Here is a 27626-nt window from a genome sequence, read left to right on the forward strand (position 1 = left end):
CTCACCCTCTGGTATTATGATAGAGAGTTGTCTATTAAAATTGTACTAATGCCAAAGATGATATGAAAAACTGTGAAGTTTGCTAGGCAAAGTTATAATTTTAATAACATCTTCGTGTTTCTTTTGTTTAGAAGTTGATTAGTGATATCAAACTTCTATCATGAACCTTAAACATAATTTTAAAAATTGATCTTTTATATGTAAATATGTATACATACATACGTGTATATATAAATATGTATACATACATGTGTGTGTGTGTGTGTGAATCCACATGTGTGTTTGAATGTATTCAATGAGGCCAAAGGAAGATGCTGGATGTTCTGGAGCTGGAGTTAAGGTAGTTGTTGGCTGCCTGATCTCAGTGCGGGGGCTGAACTCCCAATCTGTGTGAGAATAGTACATATTTTAAGCACATAGCCATCTCTTTATGGAACAAAGGCTTCTGTGAAGATTTTTTCCCTTCTTACAAGTGTTCTAACAAAGTAATCCCCTTAATAAGAATTAGTAGTCCTAGGGAGATTCTTTGACCTCCTTAACAAGTAGATGTTTACGCAGACATAAAACTCTATGATGACTAGATTAGAATAAGCCAAAAGATGCAACATCAGTGCTCTAGTACCAGGCTTTAAATCTTGCATTCATTAACTTGTGTGCTGATTAACAAGAAGTAATAGCTAGCTTGGGGCTTCCTTTTTCAAAGCACCGAAGTCAACAAATTGTGTTTATTTCAAGCTTCTTCATTAACTGCTTATTAAGAATGATAGTCTGATTTAAGTTTACTTCTCTTCTAGGACAGAATTACAGGATGAGGGCCTATAAATTCAAACTGATTCAGTAAGCATCGCATCAATTCTCTTATTGATTGCATAAACAAACATTACTTTATAGTATAAAATGTCTCAGGATAATAGCTACTTTTTGTCATGCTATAATTGTTTACTTAATTGTTACATTCACATGAATAGGCACACTCACAAAATCAACCAATTATACGGTGTGTTCTTCCAAGGCAAGAGGTTATGCATGTTAACAAAGTTTTAACACTTTAGCTAAGTGGCCAAGTTGGGAGCAGGTGAGCTCAGACCACAGTCAAGGAAGGCTCCCAGACATCAATGAGAATATGAGCTTTGCAAGAGGCCCAATATTAACTCTACCTCAACTGATATCCACGTGTTCAATTCTGCTCCAAACCATTTCCAGTATATCCAGTATACAAAGAGAGTCAATCTCTACTCTGCTTAACACCTAAGTATATTGAAATCAACCTCCCATTTTCTCTAACTCTCTAAACCCTATATTTTTCCCAGAACTGTATATTTCTTGAAACCATTGGGTTCTCCATAGCCTCTCTACACTGCAGGGTGGAAAGTCCCACACCATTCTTAAGCAAAAAAATCACTATTGGATCTGAGAATGCCTTCCACTGCATTACAACTTACATATTGGTGTTAGGATAGAAAGATGGCAGTTCTGTCTGTCCATTTCCTTCACGTCAATCTGAGGACAGAATGTGAACTTTTTGATTTTGGAAAATATAAAGCAAAACACTACTAAATCACTTATCTTTCTAGTGTTTATGAAAGATGGTATGAAGTTGTGTTAGGGATTTATAAAATATTTCAACAGAGAAACAGCTAAAAGCAATTAATAACTACCAAGAATGAAACAATCTGTCTCCTCCATGAACAAACACACTGATAGGCTATTCAACCCCAAGCAGTCAGTCCTATTTAATCACATATACATACAAACAACACTAAATTAACTCACCAGGCTATATTGGTATATTTGTGTTTGTGTGTGTGTGTGTGTGTGTGTGTGTGTGTGTATGTGTGTGTGTTTGTGTGTGTGTGAGTGTGTGTGGCAGAGGACATAGATTTGTGAGGAGATAGAGGCAGGGAAGAAGGTGTAAGAGGAGAAGGCAGAAGTGAATAGTATAAAATATTCACAATGAAATTCTCAGAAGAAAAAAATAAATTAAAAATAATGAAATAGAAATCTGCATTCTTATTCTTTGATTAAATAAAGTATTCATGATGAAATTCTAGAAGAAAAATAAATTAAAAAATAATGAAATAAAATACAATCTGCATTCTTATCCTTTGATTATTCTTCAGTTGAATTCTAGCCCTTTTTACCTTCTCTTTTGTTTCTGATGGACTGAAAATATCTATTCATTTTTAATTTAAAATGATTAGTCTCTTTTCTTGACTTCACTGCCATCAATCAGCTTGACTCAGTCCCTTCACTGTGAACTCAGCTCTTTTCCAAATTTACTTTCCTCTTAACAGGGATGCTAAAGCCAAATGTTAAAATATTGCTTTTAATTCATTCATGAAAAGGCTTCTTCCTGCTATTGCTTCATGTAGACATGCCCTCCTCTCTAACAAAAAGAAGAAAAGAGAAAGAAAAAGAAAGAGAGAGATGCAAGAAATCAATCCATCTTCATTTTTGCACCTATTCAGCGTAACTTCTTGAGTGTCCTGGGCTGGTCCAGACTCCGTGCATTTTAGACCATTTCAAGCATGGCTATGCCTCTTGGCGACCTTATATTCAGTTCATTTTTTTGATGAACCGGATAACTACTCTTCTTCTAGGACCCAGCTAGAACCTAATTTTCATGTCCCATTGAGACCAGAATTCAGGCTCTGTTCAGAGTACCTTCAACTAATTCAAATATATTGAACGTTAATACAATATATTAAAAGACAATTTGATCTCCTCTTTCCTTGCTATATGCAAATTAAACATGGGAGAAACAATGCGTTTCTCCAGCCAGCAATATTTGAGTGTTATTGAAACAGAGAGACCATACATATTGTTGCTCAGAGACAAATAAGCAAATCGAATTTTGCTGTCTTTCTCAATCGTACCGAATTGGCTGTTTTGTGCTGTGACTTGTCACTGTGCTTGGCCTTTCTTAATGCTGTTTACTTCTGTGTCTCCTTTCTTCTTCTCCAGGAGAATCACATATTGATGTGTGTCCAATTTTCTTTTAAATATAACAGTAGTTTTTGTTGTTGTTGTTGTTGTTGTTGTTGTTGTTGTTGTTTTACTGAAAGGGACAAGTCATTGATTAATGCACAAAATGAAGTGTGTTTATTATTTGTGTTTAAGTATGTTAAATTGAAATAATTAACAGTGTATGGTGAGAGTGCAGTATGGTAGATAATTGTACCTAGATATTGAAAAGCACATGGCTACAATTATTGAATACACACGTTTCTTGACAACAGAGAAGTATGGAATTAATGTAAATATCACAGGGAATTAAATATCAACATTCCAAGTTTCCAGTTTACAAACTTCACTACTCATATTCCTGTCTAATATATTATCAGCTATTGACTCAAACATATTCTGTATTTTTATTCTCTGAACATTGCCATTTAGGGATAGATTTTTTCTCTTATCATAAGTAATGTTCAAAAATACATAGTTCTATGCCTAAGAGAAGATAAGACAATATAAAAAATATACATTTACATTATAGGTATATACTACATAAAAAGTTCAACTATTATAGAAAGATTTCTCAACCTGTACGCTATGAAGATAATTGAATGTTGATGTTTTTTATGGAAACTGACTCATTTAAAATGTCAAAGTTCACACAACTAGGACTGATTGCCTGAAATCATTTTTAACCTAACCTACAATTTAAAAGTTAAACATCAGCATGGAGCTACTTGTAAAGCAAACTGAGAATACAATTGTTAAAATTTGGTAATAAATTTTGAGGCACTAAAGCACTTTGGTGTCCAATAGCTTCATGCTTAATGATGGCAGTGACAGGAAGCCTGAACCAGGGTCCAGACCAGAAAGACGCAGGATACAGAAACCAGTAATGTAGAAGGACTTAAAGAAAGAAATTATTTACAAGGTGCAAGGAAGTTATGAGAAGGAATTTCTCAGGAAAACATAGATATAACAACTTGAGCCACCCTGAAAGAGAGTAGAGAGAAAGTTTATTGGAATGCGCTGGCATTAGAGTGGTTGGTTAGGAACATAGGGAGGAATGCAAGCATATTGTTGAGGCCCTTAACAAATCCAACTCCAGCCATACGGATCAAGAGCCTGAAACAGTGTCACTACTCTCAACTCAAGTGAGTGCACTATTCAGAGGAATCCATCCTACCATGAAGTCAAAGGGCACATGAGACACTTTACACTTCTTCCACCATTTTGGACCAAGAAGAAGGTCAGATGAAAGGTCCACAGTGTATCAGGAGAGGTAAAGACATGGGCATCCAGTAGGATGTGTCTTGATAGAGCAAATGAAGGAAAATCCGAATTCCTAGCTTCTTTTGTGCTTAATAGCGAATCATTTCTTTCTTATTTTGAAGAAAAAGTAAATGTTATCCAACAGTATTTCAATATGTTGCATTAGAATCCGAAATAATATTGTTACATAATTATCTGTGTTGTTATGCAAAGACCTGGCATGTGTGTACACATACCTTTGATCCCAAATGTACCACCAATTGCATCTAATGGGGAGTGATTGGGAACTCTATCTGTTGACTTACGTGACAGGGATTTGTAATGTCACCTCTTTATGAGTACTGCAGATGCTCTACCCTGTATTTGGGAAAGCACATTTCTATTAAGAAAGTAACTCCTATGCTGTTAGTGTAGTTTAATTAGCATTCTGTTCAACAGGACCTCATTTCGTCTTATCACTGTCCCTATAGTGTACGTGTGGGCATGATCACATGTTTTGTTTTGTTTTGTTTTTACTTTTTATTGATTCTTTGTGAGTTTATTATGCACCTTAATCCTCCTCATTTCTCCATCCCCTCATATCTGCCCTTTGCCTGTCCAAATTCACCCACAAAATAGAAAACACACACACACACACACACACACACACACACACACACACAAAACAAGCAAACAAAAAAAACAAAGAAAAAAAAACAGAAAACATCTCATCATGAAAGCTGTAGTATGACACAGTATGTACCATAATTTTATTTCTCTGTCCACACATCTTCATCTGCAAACGCTCATTGCAATGTGCCATTGGTCTAGTTCATGATTTCTGGCTTCTGTGATATCATCAATCCTGGATCCTCATTGGCACTCCTCCTAATTACCCTGCTGTGGCCCTGTATCATGGAGATCCTGCATCTTTGGAACACTAGGACTGACTGGTCCTTTCATACATCCCAAACATTTGCAGATGATAGAGATTCGGGGGCCATCTTAGAGGCCTGGATCTAGGTCTGGATGGTAGCAGAGTTGTTCAGCCTCCCCCATGAGTGCAAGCTCTCCAGCATTGGTCTGACAAGGCCACCCAAAGCCACCATCAATAGGAGGCAGTCCTCCTGGTCTCATGCCCTCAGGGCTAGCTCATCAGTGCCTATGCCTGAAAAGGCAGGCCCACTGTGCTGATCAGTCAAGGCACATGGCCCACTCTCTCAGGTTCTACAGCCTGTGAGGGACAGGGACAGCTCACCTGCTGTCCTGACCCAAGGGCCAGCTCTACTTGGCCTCTCACCCAAGCCATCTGACAGCAGATAAGTGGCTGGCCTGTTCTTCTCTCCTCTCATCCTCAGGAATGACTCACCAGTACCCCTTCAATCAGGGCCAGCAAAATAGTTCCCTTGAGCTCATGACCCTCTAGGCAGCTTTCTTGAATGCCTGCCAGAGGTGGCAAGGGGCAGTGAGGGCATCACCTCTGTGCTGATGTCACCCCACTGTATAGCAGAGTAAGCAATCCCATACTTACACATTCCAAGCTGGCTCACTCACACCCCTGCCATCAGGGTCAATTCTCTTATGCTATAAAAGAGAGGTACACTGATTGCTTTCCCAAATGTTCCAGGCACTAAAGGGATAAGGCCAGGTCACCTACTCTAATGACCCCAGGGCCAGCTCTTTCAACTACTACATATGGTGAGGAGAACAGGAGTGTGAGAGGGAGGCATCACCCCTGTATCAGGCCAGCTCTTGTCAGACAACTGGCAAGTGGTGGGACCAGCTATCCCATGCTCTCTTCCTTTGGACTGTGCTGCCCAGGCAAAGGGCAGGACCTGCTCTCTCAAGGGCTGCAGCTGGGAGGGGCAGGAATAGCTCTCCTGAGCTCATGACCCTCTAGGTATCTTTCTCGAATACCTGCCAGAGTTGGCAAGGGGCGGTGAGGGCATCACCTCTGTGCTGGTGTCACCCCACTGTGTAACAGAGTCAGCTCTCCCACACTCACACCTTCCAAGCTGGCTCACCCACACCCCTGTCATCAGAACCAGCTCTCCTGTGCTTCTTGGGTACACTTTAGGGCCTGCTCTGCTGAGTGCTGCCAGCAGTGAAAGATGGGGCCAACTCTCTGGAGCTCTATATCCAGTGAGGGGCAGGGCCAGATCTGCACAGCTCCTGGACATCCAGTTGGTCCACCCTGGCTGCCCTGACCAAGGACATCCCTATCCTTTCTAGTAGTAATATGTTCCACAGGCATCAATACAGGTATCTATGGCCTGCCAATGCTGTGGACTAGAAGGCAGGTCTGTGGGTGGCATGACAGTGTGTATGTCTGTCTGTCTTCCTCCTCTCATGTTGCCCTGCCTGGATTTGATTTGATTATGAGACCTAGGCATAAAACAGCCTTGGTCACCAAGGCAAGAGTCAAGCTAGAACGAACAAAGGACTGCCCTCTGCTCTTCTCCTGACTGACGTATGAACACCACCACCACCAAGGTATCTCTGCCCTTCGCAGGTTTTTATATTCAGGTGCATGTGTGTCTGTGAATGTGGAGATCAGAGGACAATTTTGGATGGCATAACTCAAGTAGGATGTCATTGTCAAGTGGGCTAAGGCAACAAGGTCTAGGTATGCTCTTCTCTCGGCAGGCATCCACAGTGCTGCCAAATCTTTTAAAATGTGCATTCTGATCATTTAGCTTAGGTCCTTATTCACGCAACATGCTAGCTGAGTTCATTTTTAACTTCATTGTCTCAGTTTTAAAAAAGTTTCTGTTTCTAAAATTCAGATTCAGACAACCAGAAACATTACCTAGAGTGGATTTTGTTAAGTTAATGTGTAACACAGAATGGCAGATTCCTTGATTGTAAATGGGTTTCTTGCACTGAATTTAATAGTCTGAAATGATTTTTATGAGCAGTACATTGATGATAATACAAAAACATATTGCACCGTGGCCCTGATATTTACTTACAAGCTAAAGCACTTTTTCTACCAAAAGGCAATGTGAATATTTCTCATTTATGTGGCTACTGAACATATTTCTGTTCTGGCTTGTGTGATTTCATGTTTGACATTCATTTGAGAACCTGACAGTTGTCTGTGCCTCAATGGACTTCATCAAGCTTATCGCTAGACTTGAATCAAGACCAATCTAGAAACTGCAAAGAGAGAAAAGCAGTCGCTTCTGTCTCAGTCTTTAATCAGAACCCTTTCATCTTCCATTTCCACAACCTTTGCACTCACTTCCAGATAAAGCATGGTTCCTGGGATGCACCAGAGCAGTCTTTCACCCTGTAATAACTTCAGCCTTTAATGACAATGAACAGGGTAGTCTCCAACAATAGCAGACTCACTGCGACCTCAGCTCTACAATATACAGGTCAGATTCACTCAGTTCACCTGGAGTTCCAGGGAAGCAATGATACCTTGAAGAGTTTATTTAGAAATCTAGGTTCTAGTTCAAGAATCCACATGTTTAAAACCGTCCAGGCCTGTCACCTTTCCCCACTTCCAAAACCTCTAAATCATTTTCTGGACTTCCCATGACCTAATTAATTTCCTCTGTTGAACCTGTGGAATAAATCAGCAGTATGCTCAAGGTGGTAAAGATTTGAAGCCCCTCGTTTGCATGTTCTTTGTAGGTGCTCAGAATTACAGGGATTTAGGAGAGGGGTAGCAGTTTGCATTCAACAGTTATTTGTATCTGAAAGACTCTGGGAAATTGCCACAGAAGACCTCAGAGTAAAGGGATATGTAACAGACACAGATACTCTTGCAGTTTTTCGTTCTTATACCAAATAAACATTAAATTGCATATTCAATGATTAGGAAATATTGGCTTTAAGAGTAGACTAAAAGAGAAGATGAGAAGGCTCAGTGTGTAGGTGACCTGAGTTCAATTCCTGAAATCTGTGTGGTAGGACGAGATGACCAAAATGTACAAGCTATCCTTCATGTGTATCATATATATATATATATATATATATATATATATATATATATATATATATATATGTGTGTGTGTGTGTGTGTGTGTGTGTGTGTGTGTGTGTGTGTGTGTGTGTGCACGTGCATACAGAGAGAAGGGGGCAGGACTTAAACACACTAAATAAATATGTAAACTGTGTTTGCAGTAACAATGGGCTAGGGATATATTATGTACTGTTGTTAAGCTGGGGTACAAGTAAATCAGTTCCATTTATATTGGAAAGCAATAGTGGTGTAATAAAAATAATGAGGCCTATAGGTCCCAGTATATAAAATTCTAGGTTAAGATACTACCATTGTGTGCCAACCTGGTAATTTTGTGGAAAGAATAAAATGAGAATTTACAGAGTGTTTAGCGGGTCTTTGTCACATACACTATAGGATAAATGAATATTGTCCCTGCCCAGTAAGTTTGAAATCACCATGAATATTCCTCTATTAAGCAAAATACTCCCAAAGAAAGCAAAGTTATCCTTGTCTACCAGCTACAGGTAGAAAAGGAACACAGAAAAGTTTGGTTGTTGTTGTTTTGTTGTTGTTGTTGTTGTTGTTGTTTTTGAATGTATTAGGGGGCAGATCTTTAGAATCTCAAACAGTTACAGAGGAAAATGTACAGTCTCTCCCAGAGATCTGCGTATAAGCAATTCAGATAGTGCTGTAGAGATGGAAAAATATCGGTCTGTTCCATGGGCCAGAGGGGATTATTATTCTACCAGGGAAAATATCTATGTTTGTAAACATCTTTTTTTAATCAGTTACCTAGAATTTACACAACTGCATTATGGTTCATGAAAAATATAACACCTGAAAGTTACAAAGGCAGGCTGCATGGAAAGGAACTCCATCTATGAAAAGACTGTGTGTTCTGTTAGTTTTCTGTCACAGGATAACAAATTGTCATAACCCTAATAGCTTAAGAAGAGTTAATATCTAATGCCCGCTAGTCTATAAATTAAGAAATTCGTGTTTCCCTAGATGCATAGAACACATGAAACTCAAGACGGATGATCAAAATGTGAATGCTTCACTCCTTCTTTAAAAGGGGAACAAGAATACTCTTGGCAGGGAAGAGAGAGGCAAAGATTAAAACAGAGACTGAAGGAACACCCATTCAGAGCCTGCCCCACATGTGGCCCATACATATACAGCCACCCAATTAGACAAGATGGATGAAGCAAAGAAGTGCAGACTGACAGGAGCCGGACGTAGATCGCTCCTGAGAGACACAGCCAGAATACAGCAAATACAGAGGCGAATGCCAGCAGCAAACCACTGAACTGAGAATAGGTCCCCCGTTGAAGGAATCAGAGAAAGAACTGGAAGAGCTTGAAGGGGCTCGAGACCCCATATGAACAACAATGACAAGCAACCAGAGCTTCCAGGGACTAAGCCACTACCCAAAGACTATACATGGACTGACCCTGGACTCTGACCTCATAGGTAGCAATGAATATCCTAGTAAGATCACCAGTGTAAGGGGAAGCCCTTGGTCCTGCTAAGACTGAACCCCCAGTGAACGTGATTGTTGGGGGGAGGGTGGCAATGGGGGGAGGATGGGGATGGGAACACCCATAAAGAAGGGGAACGGGAGGGGTTAGGGGGATGTTGGCCCGTAAACTGGGAAAGGGAATAACACTCGAAATGTAAATAAGAAATACTTAAGTTAATAAAAAAAATTAATAAAAAAAAGAAATTCATGTTTCTCAAATCCCTTTCTGCTTAGTATTTCATATGTTCTGACGTCTTTTATTGTGAGTTCTAGAAAAGATTATCTTTCCAAGCTGGTTCAGCAGCAGACTTTACCTTTGTGTGGTTGCAGACTTCAAGCTCCTATTTCTACTGAGTATTGGTTATCAATCACTCCTTGCTCCTGGCAACTGCGGAAGTATCTTCATGTATGATCCTCCCCTTCTTAAGTCACCAATAGCATTGAGTCTTGTTTCTTTTCATTTTTCTGCTTCCTTTTTCTGTCACCCACTACAAAAGAAATTCTCCATTACTAAGGTTGTTTGTGGCTATATTAGGCCCAGGAGAATAATCTTAGTGTTTTAAAGCCAACAGATTTAGGATTTATGTGGTCATAAATTCTTCCCAGCAATGCTTAAAGTTTGGTTTGATCTGGGAAACCAGAATATTGGAAAAATCAATTTTTAGAATTCTATCGACTATCTATTTTTATTAATTCCAATGTCATCCATGTTATACGAGAATAAATTCTTTTCAGTGTTTTAACTTGAAGGATCTCTTCATATATTTATGCACATTTAGCTAAGCAAAAAATGCATGTTAACATTACCTGGTTTCCATCATTCATGGTTTGGGTCTCAGCGTATATATGATATATATATATATATATGTATATATATATGATTTATAGTTTTATCTCTTAGGCCTCAGATCCTTAGGACATTAGACATTACTACCGTGTCATGTGTCTTACAGCAGCCATGTACCCCATCAGTATCATTTTTTGTTCACGGTGCATGGCAAAAGATGGACTGCTACTGGGAAGCAAGAGAACAATGCAAGAAGTTCCTGACCCCTCTGCCCTTAGCTGCCCACTGATGACCTGCAGATGATCATTTTGGAACCCTGTGCCATACAAATACTGGATAGAAATTGCTTTGGTGAAAGACCAAGTTGGGGAGGATCAGAGATAATCTTCCTTCAATGGTCTCCAAATAGGGCAGAAGATTAGCCATAGGTCAATACTACCTTCTATTTCTGTAAAATCTTAGGACAAATAGATTTAACTAAGACCTCTCACTTTGCAATGTTGCAGGCTGAACATCCCTCCTTCTGGCTAGGTCAGCTTCATTCTCTCATCTATTGTGGGACAAACCTCCTTTTCATTTTCAACCAAACAATGATTAATCAAGTAGCATCAAATCACCTTTGGTGTCCTGAAACTCGTCTTGGTCCTAGGAAAAATTACTTTCTATTTTTAGTCCAGGACGTCTATATTTACTCTAGCTTTGTTTTGCTTGCTTTATTTTTTCAGATTGCTTTCTTATTCTGAAATACACTGTACAAATCCACATGCCATGTTTGCAGCTGCTTTGTTTGTGTTCCTTTTGAGACAGCATCTCCTGCAACCCAGGCTGCCTCAAATTTACTATAAATCCAAGGCTGGTTTTGTATGCTGCTTTGGAATACACAGATCACAGAGATGCAGAACCATGCCTGAAATTCCCTCCCTTTTTTGTTTGGTCTAACAAACATCTCCCTTGTCTATTGGTTCTCACACAAGATAGGTTTTGTTAAAATCATTGTGAGTCCGCACAAGTCATTTTTAAACCCACTGAAATAGTTCCAGAGAATTGAAGTGTGCAGTTCAATAAAAGATGGGTGTTGCTTTCTCTAAATTTTTGTGATCTGGATCATTGAAGTTGATTTAATTATTGAACCATTCTGCCAAAACAGTCAACTAGCCCAGTTTGAACATCAGTGTAAGATTTTAATTTTAATATCAACTTAATTAATCTGAATTAATTTTAATCAGAGTAAGATTATAATTTTCTCCACTTAAGAGGCAAGATGCCCCCTTTTCAAGATATCTTTTATTTATAGCTGACAGTTGTTCTTTATTAGATCAAACAACACCAGGAAATCATTTTTATATAAATAATACTATTCAAATAAAAGAATTAATTTTAAACACATACCATAACCATTATTTCTATACTCCTTTCTATTTAAAGAACAAGTTCCGGGGCTGGGGATTTAGCTCAGTGGTAGAGCACTTACCTAGGAAGCACAAGGCCCTGGGTTCGGTCCCCAGCTCTGAAAAAAAAAAAAAAAAGAACTAAAGAACAAGTTCCCCACCCTCCCTAATATGGCAGATCTCATATGTGTTTAGCATCCTCTTTGTGCCAGTTCATTTACATGTGCAGGCCATCTTTGACCAAAATGTTGAATAACAGCAGGAAGTTATTAAGACAAAGAAGAAGCCAACTGGGGAAGAGATAAGGACAGGCTGCTCAGGATAGAACAAATTGTTTAAATACCCTTGCCTGGGAAGGCTGTAAGCCTGAGAAGCAGAGTGTGGAGAGACAGAAAAACTAGATACAAAGTTGAACAAATGTACTTCTGCAAAAGGAAACAGGGTCAGGAATTCTCCTGCTCCACTTTCTTAGGGACCGAATCAAAGAAAGCATTTAGAGAGTGTGGTCGTTTAAATGAGAATGGTCACATAGGCTCATATACTTGAATGTTGGTTCTCAGTTCAAAGACTCTTTCAGAAAGATCTGGAAGTATGTCCTGGTTAAACTAGGTGTCACCAGATGTGGGCTTTGAGGTTTCTGAAGCCCATGACAGGCCATCTCTTTCTGTGTGTTCATCTTGCTGCTAAGATGTAAGGTTTCAGCTACTGCTCCACTACCTTGTGTGCATTCCTGCAGCCATGATTCCCCTATAGTAATCATGAGCTGAAACTCTAAGCAACACCCCATCAATGCTTTCTATTGTAAATAGCCTTGGCCAAGGGGTCTCTTCACAGTGAAGATTAACTAAGACATTGAGTAAGGATACAAACAGAAATTATTGGGCAACAGGCTGCAGTGTTTAGCCTCAGTCTATTAGGTGATGAGAGTTTCTCGAAACTTAATATTAAATTCAAACTGGTCCTTATAGTGAAGTACACTAAAGAAAGCAAAAATTGAGGCAGAGAAAAGGTACATTGTCTTGAACATTAATATGCTGTTTATACATTGATTCATTAAGTACTGAACATGGAAGAAAGAATGTATCTTTGGTTTTGAAAACAATATGCAGACTTACTGATGTGTACTTAGTACCAAATGTTCTAAGAACTGTAATGAAAGTCCTTATTTTACCCTCTCCAGCATCCTAGAGTTTGAGTGCATTTGTATGCTTTTGTTTTCAAGTAGAGAATCAGAAACACAAAAGAGTAACTTTTGAAAAGTCTTTCAACCATATCTTATAAAACATGTGCTCAAACTCATATAATGACAGGAGAAAGCATAGTAGCACAGGAAAGAATTAATGAGGAAATATTTTGTTATAGGTCAAGTTTTTTAAAAATTTAACTCAATTCTTTTGTATCTAAAATATTATTTTTAAATATGAAAAATTGAGTGAATTAACTCCTCAGAAATATTTATACTCTGATTTTGTTTTGTCACAATATTGCGTGAAATCCGAGAGACAGAAAGGCCTGAAGTCTAGGGCAAGAAACTCAAGGCCTGCAAAGGTCTGAAATATCTTAGAAAAGATAGGCTAGTCGACAAATTGTTCTGGAGTCCTTCAGTTAAATTTTGCATAATTTCCCTCCATTCAAAAAATAGAATAAATTCTCTAGGGAGTAGTCCCTGAGATGCTTTAGAACATGCTGAATATGGGTGAATCGATGTCATTGGAATGCAGTTTTTTTCTGAATGTAGTGTGGAAAGAAGAAGAAGAATGAAAGCAAGTCATAAGATAAGAGCTGTGGTCCAAGTTTAGCAGATGTTTCATGCAGCTTTGTGGAGTGCACTGAAGTCAGAATATTCCCTGGAAGATCTCCTAAGTTGGGTTAGGATAAAAGCAATATAAGCCTAGGAAAGATACTATAAGGGCCAAGATGACCATCTTTACCCATGGCTCTCCAGTGAACGAACAAGCTGCTGACATCCCCCTCAGCAAACAGTCCAGCAGTTATTTCCTGGATGAGTGTCTAATTCTATCTTCACAATAACAGTTGTTTTAATGACAACATAATCTAGTCGTGTTCAAACATCAATGGTCTTTCATTTTCAAAGGCAGTAGTAGTAAACAGTGACATTCTCTAAGAGTCTGACAAGACTGTCTTTGACTTATCACCATTGCGAATTACATGGAACTCACCCAGACTATCAAAGATAATCTGATCCTAAGTTTTCATTTTATACACTCGCGTAGTTTATCCATGACTCAGAAGGAATAGGTGTACCTGCTGGGATTCGAGCTGTAATGCCTTTCTGATGTCATAATACTATCTGGTACAGGGTATAAGTCTATTTTCAAAGACCAAAGAGCATCTCTTTTATCCAAAGAAGTACTGAAGGTGACTTAAAACTTTACAATGTTAGCATATATATGTCATTAAACATATGAGGAGAAAAGTGGGAGCAGCTTCCAGTGAGAGTTGGATTTATGACATGACTCTAAACCTGAGTTTTGGATATGTGTGATAACTCAAGGTAATTTATTAAATAGATGGAAATGGAGAATCCAATGAAGGTTTTCCCCCTAAAGGTATACCATCTTTACCTCTCAAAGTACTAAATTTAGAAATATATGAAAGCAGGAAAACCAGAAGAGAAGATGAATCCATTGTAAAGGCTTGCAATAATGAGAGATGCCATTTGAAAGGATGTGTCACCAGCAGGCACTTACCTGTCAAGAAATGCTACACAGAGTAAGTTAAAGAAAGACCTAGATCTGGAGTACCGATGAGCTCATACATTTTCTGCAATACGAAGATAAGTGTGACCATGGGGGATGAAGAGAATCACAAGTGAAGAATCAACACTGTTAAGAAGGAACCATGACCATCCAGTCACACTTAGTCAACTTATCAATTTGGCTGCAGGCAACTCTTATTTGCAATTGGAAGTTGTGTAAAAATGTCAAGATGTGATGAAAAAGATGGAAATGTCGTCTTTTCCAGGAGCTTTAGATTGTTGGTACTCCCCTGCAGTTGTCCTGAACTTGACTTGGAATGGAGATGGCTTTCTGGTATATATGAACTGCATTCTAGGAAGACTGTCACCAATTTAGGATTAGCAGGAAGCTTTATCAGAGAAAAATGGAAGAGGGAGGAAAAATCATAAAGAAAATCGTAGTTGAAACACGTGTAACCATTGATAAATTCTCCAAAGATCCAGCTCAATGAAACTTCTATGTCTCCACCTCAGTGGAGACCTAATCTTTATTTACTGAACTCATAAACACAGAACAGTCAAATTGAATGTCAGCTTGGCAGTATTTGAAGTTTGCCTGCATTGTTGGATCTTGTGTACTTTGCTCATTCTATTGCTACTTCTGAAAATTACCCTTTGCCCCCTTCCCCAAAGATTACCAGTTTTCCTCAGTGGTTATTTGTTCTACACACAAGTCATTAGGAAAAGAACAGAAGGTCAGGCCACCAAACACATTGTACCCTAGGCCATTAAACCAGTGTACATAAAATTAAAAAACAGATGTATCGTTACCTTTTGGCAAGAGAAGCATCCAAAAGCATTTATAGGGTTTAGGGAAGTCCTACATTACTTTAAGATACAGTCATTGGGGGTTGGGGATTTAGCTCAGTGGTAGAGCGCTTGCCTAGCAAGCACAAGGCCCTGGGTTCGGTCCCCAGCTCCAAAAAAAAGAAAAGAAAAAAAAGAAAAGAAAAGTAAAAAAAAAAAGATACAGTCATTGACAGAGTAAAGGCTGTAATTGAAGGTAAATATTCTCTAAAAACTTAGAGTATCCTGTAAAGTAATAACAGACAGCTTTGTTTAAAATATACAAAGAAAAAACAAAAACAAAAAAATCTCTGCTGCTCAGGCTGCCCTTGAATGTTAACAGTTAAGATAAGACCATGAAACATGTCTAGACCATATATATTAAACACTAGATCATATATTTCAGTTAATATACATTATAGGGAAATGAAGTAGGTACTATTTTGTTTCTCTACCTAGATAATAGAAAAGCAATGTGCCCAACAGGCAGCAGAGACTGGGTTAAATAGGAAGTTTTGTGAGGTTGTTATGAAGCTGTGAGGCTGCGAAGTCCAAATTTATCCTCACCATGCTGTTCTTAGAGTACTGTTGATATGAAGAGAATCTGAGTAATTAAAAGTTACCATTTAAAAGTAACTCTCCAATAAGTTAAATAGATATGGAATTAAATTTAGTCTTTGTTTTGCCGATCAGAACATGTTTTTAACAATTCGCATGTCTCGATGACATCCTTCAAGAACACCTGCTGATTCAACTGAAAGAGTGCAAATATGATAGCTAACAGAAAGTGTTGCACTAAAAGTTAATGAATAATTGGAATACTTGTTGCAAATCTGATGCAGCCTCTACTTTTCTTTTATTAAAGGATTGTGAAAATGGCAGATAATTGCATATCGATAGCACTCCAATAGACTCTTATTAAAACCTATGCATCTGTGTAAGAATGTATAGTGTGGGTTGTGAAGTAATTTTAACACAATGCATGTAAGTATCAAAACACAGCATCTCCTTCTTTGACCCATTCTAGATCTCATCTAATTGGGGAGTATAATGTGTTTGGCCAGCAGAGAGCAGCAATGATATACTATATAAGAGTCATTCTAGTGAACCTGATCATCTTTTTTCAATGTCTGTTTCGTTGCAATCTCTCCCATAGTTTGAATGACCCCAGTCAGTGAACTGTCCAGAGATCACTGGGATTGCCTGAACTTAGTCAAGAAAATGGTTTCTACTATTCAGAATCTGTGTGTCACGCTGTACGCCTCCTAGTGCCATGAGCAGAACGTGCTCTTAGCTTTGCATCCTGGGTCTGCCAATAAAACCCAAAAGCCTAGATCAAGAGGTATGGGCAAAGCAGAAGGCTCCATAGCTAGGGACAAGTGGCACAAACATGTCACAGCTCTGTCTGTCATCCTTGAATTCCGTCATCTTGTCTTGGCTGCTAAACTTACGGAGTTACTAGAGGAAATTTCAGAAAGAAAAGGTGGATATTTTGTTGATCTCTTTGTAGGAGTAGTCAATCAAGTTGCCTTCAACATGTACAAGTAGTTGGGTTACAGTGTCTACAGGACAGTCCTAGTGCTACACAGCCCACAATGAGGAGCCTGAGGAGGATGCCTATGATATGAGGAAAGCACTTTGCAGGGACACAGAAGAAACCCATCATCTCATTACCTCATCCTGTGAGGTCTGAGAACATTGAATAGCCATAGGCAGTGGTTCTTAGGCTGGTGTTCCAGAGAGTTTGTGGACATATTATTTTCATAGGATGATTTCAGAACTCTATTAGGAGGAAGTATTTAAGTCTTAAAATCTTTAAAAATACAGACTATAAACTTACTTCAAATCTTATCCTTACAATAAGCAATAGCATACATGTTTGAACTGTTTGCCATAGTAAAATTCAATCAAGGCAGCTAAGTCAGAAGGACTCGTGCCATTATCAGGGTTGACAGTACATGCCAAGGAAAAACTCCCTCCATGCTCCTCCTAAATCCTGTGCCTGAGAACCACTGCTGCACACACACACACACACACACACACACACACACACACACACACACAGAGTATATATTGATCTCTTAATTAAAGTTTTAAAAGCATATATGGAATGTATAAATCTCAGTTGTATAGTTAAAAAAAGAGGTGTCAGTCCTTCCCAGTAGATTCTATCATTGCTGCTCAGCTATGCTCAAGGCAGGATGCTGCAGAGCTTCCTTGCTGCTGTATGGCTCTCTTTGTTAACTCACATTTGGCATGCTTGCATGAAGGCTGAGAAGCATCTGAGGAAACATGGAAGAGATTATACTGAGCATTGACTGAATTGAGGATATCATGTAGGGAATAGGGAAGCACCTTCTTACAATACAGGACTAAATAAAGCAGAGGGTAGATAATGTGACAATAGAATATAAAACACTCATCTGAAAAGAATTTTTTAAATACTGTTAAATCTTCTGGGTCATGTGAGAGTAGAGTTAAAAGGTTACTGAGTTTGGAAACATCTAGAGTGTCATTGTGCAGGCTCCAGATATCCTGCACATGCTACCCTCCACAGACATCTTTGCCTAAGTGGACATATTGCTCTGTATGGACATGTTACCCTATATAGACATGTTACCCTCATGGATACATTGCCTTGAATAAAGACAGATGTTAAGACACACACACAGTTGAAAACTAAGATCAAAACAAGTTGATTGGAAGAAAACAAAGAGATTTTGTTGCTGACTACACAGGTAGGAAGTAGAAACGTGACCTGACATGCAGAGACTTGAGTTGGGTGGAGACATTGATAAGGTCAATCTACTCCATAAATAAAAAGACCTCGGCTTGTTTTGTGATGTGTTTATGTCAGTCTGTGTTTGCAGGCATGAATTTGTTTCTCTGATGACTGGCGTCTAGACAATAGACAATGTAAAATGATAAATGATTTTTAAAAGGAAGACATAGAAGTGTCATAAGCCTAACTGAAATCATGTAATAGAAAACTTAGATAGGATCCAAAGAATTATGGCACTAAAATTATCTTTATTACTTGAAACTGTCAGTATTCGCAAAATAATAAGATAAGAGATAATAATTGATACTTAGTTTCATTTTTGTTGCTGTGACAAAAACACTTTAAAGAAAAGAAACTTAGGGGATAAAGATCTATTTTAGTTCACAATTCTTGTTTACAGGGTAACTAAGGTGGCAGAAACTTTAAAAGCTAATCATTATCACATCCACAACTGAGAGCATCAAGAGAATTAATACACGAATGCTTATGCTTAACTCACCTTCTCTACTCTAGTCAGGACCTAATACCAAGCACTTGTACTGTCCATCAAGGACAAGTTTGCCAAACTCAATTAGTACAGTAAAGACAATTCCCAATACACATGCCTACAAAACCAGCCTAATCTAGACTATCTCTCTTTGAGACTCTCTTCTAAGTTGGTTCTAAATTGTGTTCAGCTGATGGTTCAAAACTAACCATCACAATTTGTATGAAGAATGACTGATACATTTTAAGAGATGAAGGTTCACCGTCCTAACCTTGGAGTCTGCAGACATTAGAGTAAAATACAAGCAGATGTGGGATATGATGTTGGGTGTAGAAAGAAAAGTTTGAAAAATGAGGTCTCCAATGAAGATGCACAGGACTCCCTAGGAACAAGGTTTCACCAATTTTGCCACATAAACCAAGTCAATGTATGTTTACTTAAGCAATAGGTGATTATTGGTAAACCTGGAGTGTTTTGCAAGACAAGCCTTATGGCTGCATATTCCAGGGAATAAATACTTTTTGATTTCAGAAAGCAAAATCCTAGATGTACTTGACAAAGGAATACTTCTCAAGTTTCCTCATTCACTACCTATTTATCCCCAAGAAAAGAATTTTTGTCATGTGTAGTAATTACAAGAGAGAAAATTAATAAATAAATCTCCTGAAGGGGCAGAAATTTTTTCATTTGCAAATATTGTATTTGAATAGCCTATCAGTCGGCATCCAGTGCCAACCCAGGAAGTAGTTTCTCCTGTACTCTCTGCATTAGGCTGCTGCAGCTAGACAGAGCTAAGCTGTCTACAATGATTAAGGTCGAAAGTTTTTCAATCCAGGGACGATGTGATTTCTCTTCTTAACCAAGACAACATTGAAAAGAAAGACACTCGGGAACTAGACATATCAAAAAGCAGAGAATACCATTTAATGCAACCTATTGTCTTCCATACAAAGAGTGCAAGAAGGTAAACACTATTTTGCTAAGCAGCTGCATCTGTACAGTACACGGCAATTGACAGGCAGTGAATGACTCTAGTGATTTTATAGGATGGACAGCAAGTGGTGAAAAGAATTCTCGAGGTACAATGTTATCAAATAGAACTGAAAGAAGCATGAAGAAGCATTTCTTCTCTGGTTAGTGAAGTTCCACATCCCATTCCTTTTATGTGCTAGAATAAATTTGTTACATGAAATATTATGAAGCATGTATGACAAAATTATGCCACTCAGGTTTTTGAATTATGCTTTATCTAGTTTTAAAAGGTCCAAAAGAACATAAAGAACTCTCTTCTTAGGCAAAGATTAAAACAGACACAGAAGGAACACCCACTCAGAGCCTGCCCCACATGTGGCCCATACATATACAGCCACCCAATTAGACAAGATGGATGAAGCAAAGAAGTGCAGGCCGACAGGAGCCGGATGTAGATCTCTCCCGAGAGACACAGCCAGAATACAGCAAATACATAGGCAAATGCCAGCAGCAAACCACTGAACTGAGAACGGGACCCCCGTTGAAGGAATCAGAGAAAGAACTGGAAGAGCTTGAAGGGGCTCGAGACCCCTTATGAACAACAATGCCAAGCAACCAGAGCTTCCAGGGACTAAGCCACTACCCAAAGACTATACATGGACTGACCCTGGACTCTGACCTCATAGGTAGCAATGAATATCCTAGTAAGATCACCAGTGTAAGGGGAAGCCCTTGGTCCTGCTAAGACTGGGCCCCCAGTGAACATGATTGTTGGGGGGAGGGCGGCAATGGGGGGAGGATGGGGACGGGAACACCCATAAAGAACGGGAGGGGGAGGGGTTAGGGGGTTATTGGCCCAGAGACCAGGAAGGGGAATAGCACTCGAAATGTAAATAAGAAATACTTAAGTTAATAAAAAAAAAGTAATAAAAAAAGAACTCTCTTCTTTCACATTATGTCTTTCATCTATCATCTATCTATCTATCTATCTATCTATCTATCTATCTATCTATCCATCTATCTATCTCTCCATTGCATATAAAATGATAAAGCTAGGAAAAAGGACAGAAAAATGGCATATACCTGAAGTGGACAGCTTCTATAATTGTTTTGTAAGTTGAACACTCTTGGATTACTAACATCCAGACCAGAAACAGGATAAGCATTCTGCAGACAGCCTTACAGCAGCAGATCATTTGGGTTCAGTTCTTGTAAATGTACCCTGCATAATGTGGACTTTTGTGACTGATTGGCTTACTTTTGTGACAATCATCTTCAACAAATCTCTCTGCATAATAATGTGTATGAATGAATTATTGCTGTTTCATAATAGTGTATGTTACAATGCTGGTGAATACTTCCTCTTGTCTTCCTCAAGTAAGTATTTCTTATTGTTTCTGATTTGAGGCTGCTACAAACAATTGACAACATACCTTTTGGTCAATAGGTTTATACATTTTTAATATATATCAGTAGATGAAATTTGCTAAGTCAAAAGCATATTTTGTTATACTATGGAATTTAAAACCAATTAGAGTTGATATAATTACCATACTTATAGAAAAATATTCAAGTGACAGAATCAGAACATGTATCCAGGGATGCTAATTTCCTTAATAAATGTAATCATCTTTGGAGTGTCTTTGCATAGCTCCTCTATAGACAATTTTAGGCCCTGCAAATGCAAACAAATAAATGATTTCAACCCAGGAAATCATATTCAAGGAATTCATACCATTGAAGGGGGAAATTTTTTCCAACTTAAGACAGAGTGTGAAGTATGTTTTGAGTAAGGAATATTTTGAGTATAGGCATATGACTATAGCTTTCAAGATGCTGGATCAAATATATCATTGTAAATTCAAAGTCTGCCTTGGCCATAAGGTGAAAATTTATCTCAAATTTGAAAATAGAAGTGAATGATTATTTAATAGAAAAGAGAAGGAAGAGGTAAATCACAAGGCATTACGGAGAAGTAGGATATTGTTTTAATTTTTTCAACATTTATTTTTATTATATTTTTATTTATTCACTTTGCATTAGCTTACTGATTTACAAACACTGTAAAAGGTTGGAGCTATGATTCTGATATGATTCTGATGTGACTACTATATATGATTTTTTCTATTTTTTATTAGATATTTTAACTTTCCTAGTTTCCCCTCCAGAAACCCCCTATCATACACAAACCCCTTTCCCTCTCACCCACCCATTCCCATCACACTGCCCTGGCATTCACCTACACTGGGGAATCTTGAGCCTTCACTGAACCAAGGGTTTCTCCTATTGATGCCAGACAATGCCATCCTCTGCTACATATGTGACTGGAGCCATGGGTCCCTCTGTGTGTATTCTTTGGTTGGTGGTTTAGTCCCTGAGAGCTCTGGGGGGTTTGATTGGTTGATATTGTTGTTCTCCCTATGGGGTTGCAAAATCCTTCAGCTGTTTCAATCCTTTCTCTAACATCTCCATTGGGTTCCCAGTGCTCAGTCTGATAGTTAGCTACAAGCATCCTCATCTGTATCAGTATGGCTCTGGCAGACCCTCTCAGGAGACATCCATATCCATATCAGACTCCTGTCATCAGCACTAGTGACTAGGTTTGGTGGCTGCTTATGGGATGGGTCCCCAGGTGGGGCAGTCTCTGGGTGACCTTTCCTTCAGTCCCTGTTCCACTCTTTGTCCCTGTATTTTCTTTAGACAGGAGCAGTTCTGGGTTAAATTTTGGAGAAGGGTGGGTGGCCCCATTCCCCAACTAGGGGCCTTCCCTAACTTCTGGATATGGTCTCTACAGGTGCTCCCTCCCCTTTGTTGGACATTTCAACTAATCTCACCCCTGTTGGGTCCTGGGAGCCTCTTGCTTTCATGGCATCTGGGACTTGCTGGTGGCAACCCCCAATTCCCCACCCCCCATTGCTACACACATCTGTTTAATTACCTGACCCTCTGTATTTCATCCCAGTCTCCTCTCATACCTGATCCTTTCTTCCCTCCCTCCCTCCTGTCTTCCTCCCAAGTTCCTCAGCTCAGTAGATAAAGGACCTGCAGACCTGAGTTTAGTCTCTAAGCCCCACATGGTGGAAGGTTAGCACTGACTTCCAAAACTTGTGTTCTGATTTCCATACTTGTATCGTTACACAGTTATTCCATACATAGTTCTACATACCCCACAAGCAGGCCTGCATAAACACATTTAAGTAAATAAATAAATAAATAAATGCAATATTTTTAATTAAAATCATAAAAGCAACATTACCAAATGAAAAGTAATTTTAAATTGCACTGTGGTATCTGTAAAGGGAAACAAGGGAAGAGGAAATTTTAGAATGCAAAATGGTTCTGAGGAAGCAGTACAAATATACTCAAACCACACATTTATAGGAATGATGTGGGAATTTTAGAATCATAATTAATGTCCAGGCTGACTTGAAAAGAATTTATAATAATTGGTCTGTAGGTGAAATTTTGATACCTGTAAATCTAGTCCTTTTCTAGATTAACAACCACTGACTTAGTGGATTTACAAAACAGTAAGATATTCAGAATGACTTATACATAGGACTTAAAGAAATATATATTCATTTATGTTTATCTGCAATGCAAGGCCAACAGACCTGCCATTGTATGTCTTCTTTGGTTCAAAAACTATACGTAAACAAAAAGAATTATATCATTGCTTATGAACCAACAAATGTATCATAGACTCTGGAGGGGGCTGTTAAAATTGCTTCTAAATGGGGACTTTTAAAGGATCATTTACACAATAACACTGGTTTCATTATCATTTCTACAACCACACTGGGTACATTATTTAAGCTTTGACACCTTTATTCTAAGAACATCAAGTTTTACAGAACAGACACTTCTTAGGTGGCAAACTCAGAGAATTTTCTCCTGATACTTTGCATTTAAAATGACCCAAAGTCTGTGTCTTTCTATGATGGGAAGTAAAAAAAAAATTCCCAAAGCTGAGAATTTTTCTAATCCACTGTCATTCTCTCAATCAACAACAGCAAGGTCTGAACTCCAGCAATAGGGACATTTGATGCAACAGCTGGTGATTGTATGCAGAAAAAGCTACAGTGAAAATATGTAAAATTCACATCTTACCTGTATTCTCGAAGAATAGAATGCATGAATGACAGTGTGAGTTTGTCATCAGAGAGAATGGCATTCCTCTTCTGAAACCCCAGTCTTCCCAGTTCCCAGAAAAAATGAGCAAAGAGAGCCACTCATGACTGAATTCAGCTATCAAAAACAATGACTTCATGAAATTCATAGGCAAATGGAATGAACTAGAAAATATCATCCTGAGTGAGGTTACTCAATCACAGAAAAACACACTTGGTATGCACTCATTGATAAGTGGATATTAGCCAAAAGCTCAAATTATCCAAGATGCAATCTGCAGACCACAGGAAGCTTGAGAAGAAGTATGACCAAAATGCAGATGCTCCCACTCCTTCTTAAAAGGGGAAAAAATCCATAGGAGGAGATAGGGAAGCAAAGTTTAGATCAGTGACTCAAGGAATGGCCATTCAGAGCCTGACACACATGTGGCCCATATATATATATATATATAGTCACCAAAACTAGATAAGATTGATAAACCTAGAAAATGCATGCTGAAAGGGACCAGATATAGATCTCTCCTGAGAGGCATATCCAGAGCATGTCCAATACGGAAGTCAATACTAGAAGCAAACCACCAAACTGAGAATAGGACGCCATTGGGGGGAATTGGAGGAAGTATTGAAAGAGTTGAAGGAGCTTGCCACATCATAAAAACAACAATGCCAACCAACCAGAACCTCCCGGGGACTAAACCAGTACCGAAAGATTATACATGGTCTGACCCAGGGCTCCAACTGCATATGTAGCAGAGAATTGCTTTGTTGGGGCACCCAGGTAAGGGGAAACCCTTGGTCCAGCCAAGGTTGGACCCCCAGTGCAGGGGAATATTGGGGGAGGCAGTAAGGGGGATGTATGGGGGAGGGGGAGGGGAAGGGGAAGGATTGGGGGTTATGGATAGGAGACTGGGAAGGGGAATAACATTTGAAATGTAAGTAAAGAAATATACCTAATAAAATTTTTAAAAAAGACATGTGAGAAGGAGCTACCTACATCCTGCTTCTAACTAACGGAAACACACGCAAAATACAGGCTACCCTAGTCTGCCTGTCTGTGTGAGAATATTTTCTTCCAAGAACATATAAGTAATCGTACATGTGTTCTGATTGTAAAAAATTTTTTTCTTTTTTTTTTTTATTAACTTGAGTATTTCTTATATACATTTCGAGTGTTATTCCATTTCCCGGTATCCGGGCAAACATCACCCTCCCCCCTCCCCTTCCTTATGGGTGTTCCCCTCCCAACCCTCCCCCCATTGCCGCCCTCCCCCCACCAGTCTAGTTCACTGGGGGTTCAGTCTTAGCAGGACCCAGGGCTTCCCCTTCCACTGGTGCTCTTACTAGGATATTCATTGCTACCTATGGGGTCAGAGTCCAGGGTCAGTCCATGTATAGTCTTTAGGTAGTGGCTTAGTCTCTGGAAGCTCTGGTTGCTTGGCATTGTTGTACATATGGGGTCTCGAGCACCTTCAAGCTCTTCCAGTTCTTTCTCTGATTCCTTCAACGGGGGTTCTATTCTCAGTTCAGTGGTATGCTGCTGGTATTCGCCTCTGTATTTGCTATATTCTGGCTGTGTCTCTCAGGAGCGATCTACATCCGGCTCCTGTCGGTCTGCACTTCTTTGCTTCATCCATCTTGTCTAATTGGGTGGCTGTATATGTATGGGCCACATGTGGGGCAGGCTCTGAATGGGTGTTACTTCAGTCTCTGTTTTAATCTTTGCCTCTCTCTTCCCTGCCAAGGGTATTCTTGTTCCCCTTTTAAAGAAGGAGTGAAGCATTCACGTTTTGATCATCCGTCTTGAGTTTCATTTGTTCTAGGCATCTAGGGTAATACAAGCATTTGGGCTAATAGCCACTTATCAATGAGTGCATACCATGTATGTCTTTCTGTGATTGGGTTAGCTCACTCAGGATGATGTTTTCCAGTTCCAACCATTTGCCTACGAATTTCATAAAGCCGTTGTTTTTGATAGCTGAGTAATATTCCATTGTGTAGATGTACCACATTTTCTGTATCCATTCCTCTGTTGAAGGGCATCTGGGTTCTTTCCAGCTTCTGGCTATTATAAATAAGGCTGCAATGAACATAGTGGAGCACGTGTCTTTTTTATATGTTGGGGCATCTTTTGGGTATATGCCCAAGAGAGGTATAGCTGGATCCTCAGGCAGTTCAATGTCCACTTTTCTGAGGATCCTCCAGAATGATTTCCAGAATGGTTGTACCAGTTTGCAACCCCACCAACAATGGAGGAGTGTTCCTCTTTCTCCGCATCCTCGCCAGCATCTGCTGTCCCCTGAGTTTTTGATCTTAGCCATTCTCACTGGTGTGAGGTGAAATCTCAGGGTTGTTTTGATTTGCATTTCCCTTATGACTAAAGATGTTGAACATTTCTTTAGGTGTTTCTCAGCCATTCGGCATTCCTCAGCTGTGAATTCTTTGTTTAGCTCTGAACCCCATTTTTTAATAGGGTTATTGGTTTCCCTGCGGTCTAACTTCTTGAGTTCTTTGTATATTTTGGATATAAGGCCTCTATCTGTTGTAGGATTGGTAAAGATCTTTTCCCAATCTGTTGGTTGCCGTTTTATCCTAACCACAGTGTCCTTTGCCTTACAGAAGCTTTGCAGTTTTATGAGATCCCATTTGTCGATTCTTGATCTTAGAGCGTAAGCCATTGGTGTTTTGTTCAGGAAATTTTTTCCAGTGCCCATGTGTTCCAGATGCTTCCCTAGTTTTTCTTCTATTAGTTTGAGTGTGTCTGGTTTGATGTGGAGGTCCTTGATCCACTTGGACTTAAGCTTTGTACAGGGTGATAAGCATGGATCGATCTGCATTCTTCTACATGTTGACCTCCAGTTGAACCAGCACGATTTGCTGAAAATGCTATCTTTTTTCCATTGGATGGTTTTGGCTCCTTTGTCAAAAATCAAGTGACCATAGGTATGTGGGTTTATTTCTGGGTCTTCAATTCTGTTCCATTGGTCTATCTGTCTGTCTCTGTACCAATACCATGCAGTTTTTATCACTATTGCTCTGTAATACTGCTTGAGTTCAGGGATAGTGATTCCCCCTGAAGTCCTTTTATTGTTGAGGATAGCTTTAGCTATCCTGGGTTTTTTGTTATTCCAGATGAATTTGCAAATTGTTCTGTCTAACTCTTTGAAGAATTGGATTGGTATTTTGATGGGGATTGCATTGAATCTGTAGATCGCTTTTGGTAAAATGGCCATTTTTACTATATTAATCCTGCCAATCCATGAGCATGGGAGATCTTTCCATCTTCTGAGGACTTCTTCAATTTCTTTCTTCAGTGTCTTGAAGTTCTTATTGTACAGATCTTTTACTTGCTTGGTTAAAGTCACACCGAGGTACTTTATATTATTTGGGTCTATTATGAAGGGTGTCGTTTCCCTAATTTCTTTCTCGGCTTGTTTCTCTTTTGTATAGAGGAAGGCAACTGATTTATTTGAGTTAATTTTATACCCAGCCACTTTGCTGAAGTTGTTTATCAGCTTTAGTAGTTCTCTGGTGGAACTTTTGGGATCACTTAAATATACTATCATATCATCTGCAAATAGTGATATTTTGACTTCTTCTTTTCCGATCTGTATCCCCTTGACCTCCTTTTGTTGTCTGATTGCTCTGGCTAGAACTTCAAGAACTATATTGAATAAGTAGGGAGAGAGTGGGCAGCCTTGTCTAGTCCCTGATTTTAGTGGGATTGCTTCAAGTTTCTCTCCATTTAGTTTAATGTTAGCAACTGGTTTGCTGTATATGGCTTTTACTATGTTCAGGTATGGGCCTTGAATTCCTATTCTTTCCAGGACTTTTATCATGAAGGGGTGTTGAATTT

The 27626-nt window shown here is 39.0% G+C and overlaps 1 protein-coding gene and 1 pseudogene across 4 annotated transcripts in view; both read left to right on the forward strand.

Annotated features, from left to right (window-relative positions):
• Positions 1–27626, forward strand: part of Kcnip4 (potassium voltage-gated channel interacting protein 4) — a 1160852-nt gene that overhangs the window by 776149 nt on the left and 357077 nt on the right.
• On the forward strand, positions 16659–17188 carry LOC148001376 (N-alpha-acetyltransferase 20 pseudogene; annotated as a pseudogene).

This window comes from Rattus norvegicus, chromosome 14 (genome assembly GCF_021556685.1).
Source record: "Rattus norvegicus strain SHRSP/BbbUtx chromosome 14, alternate assembly SHRSP_T2T, whole genome shotgun sequence".
Classification (NCBI taxonomy): Eukaryota; Metazoa; Chordata; class Mammalia; order Rodentia; family Muridae; genus Rattus; species Rattus norvegicus.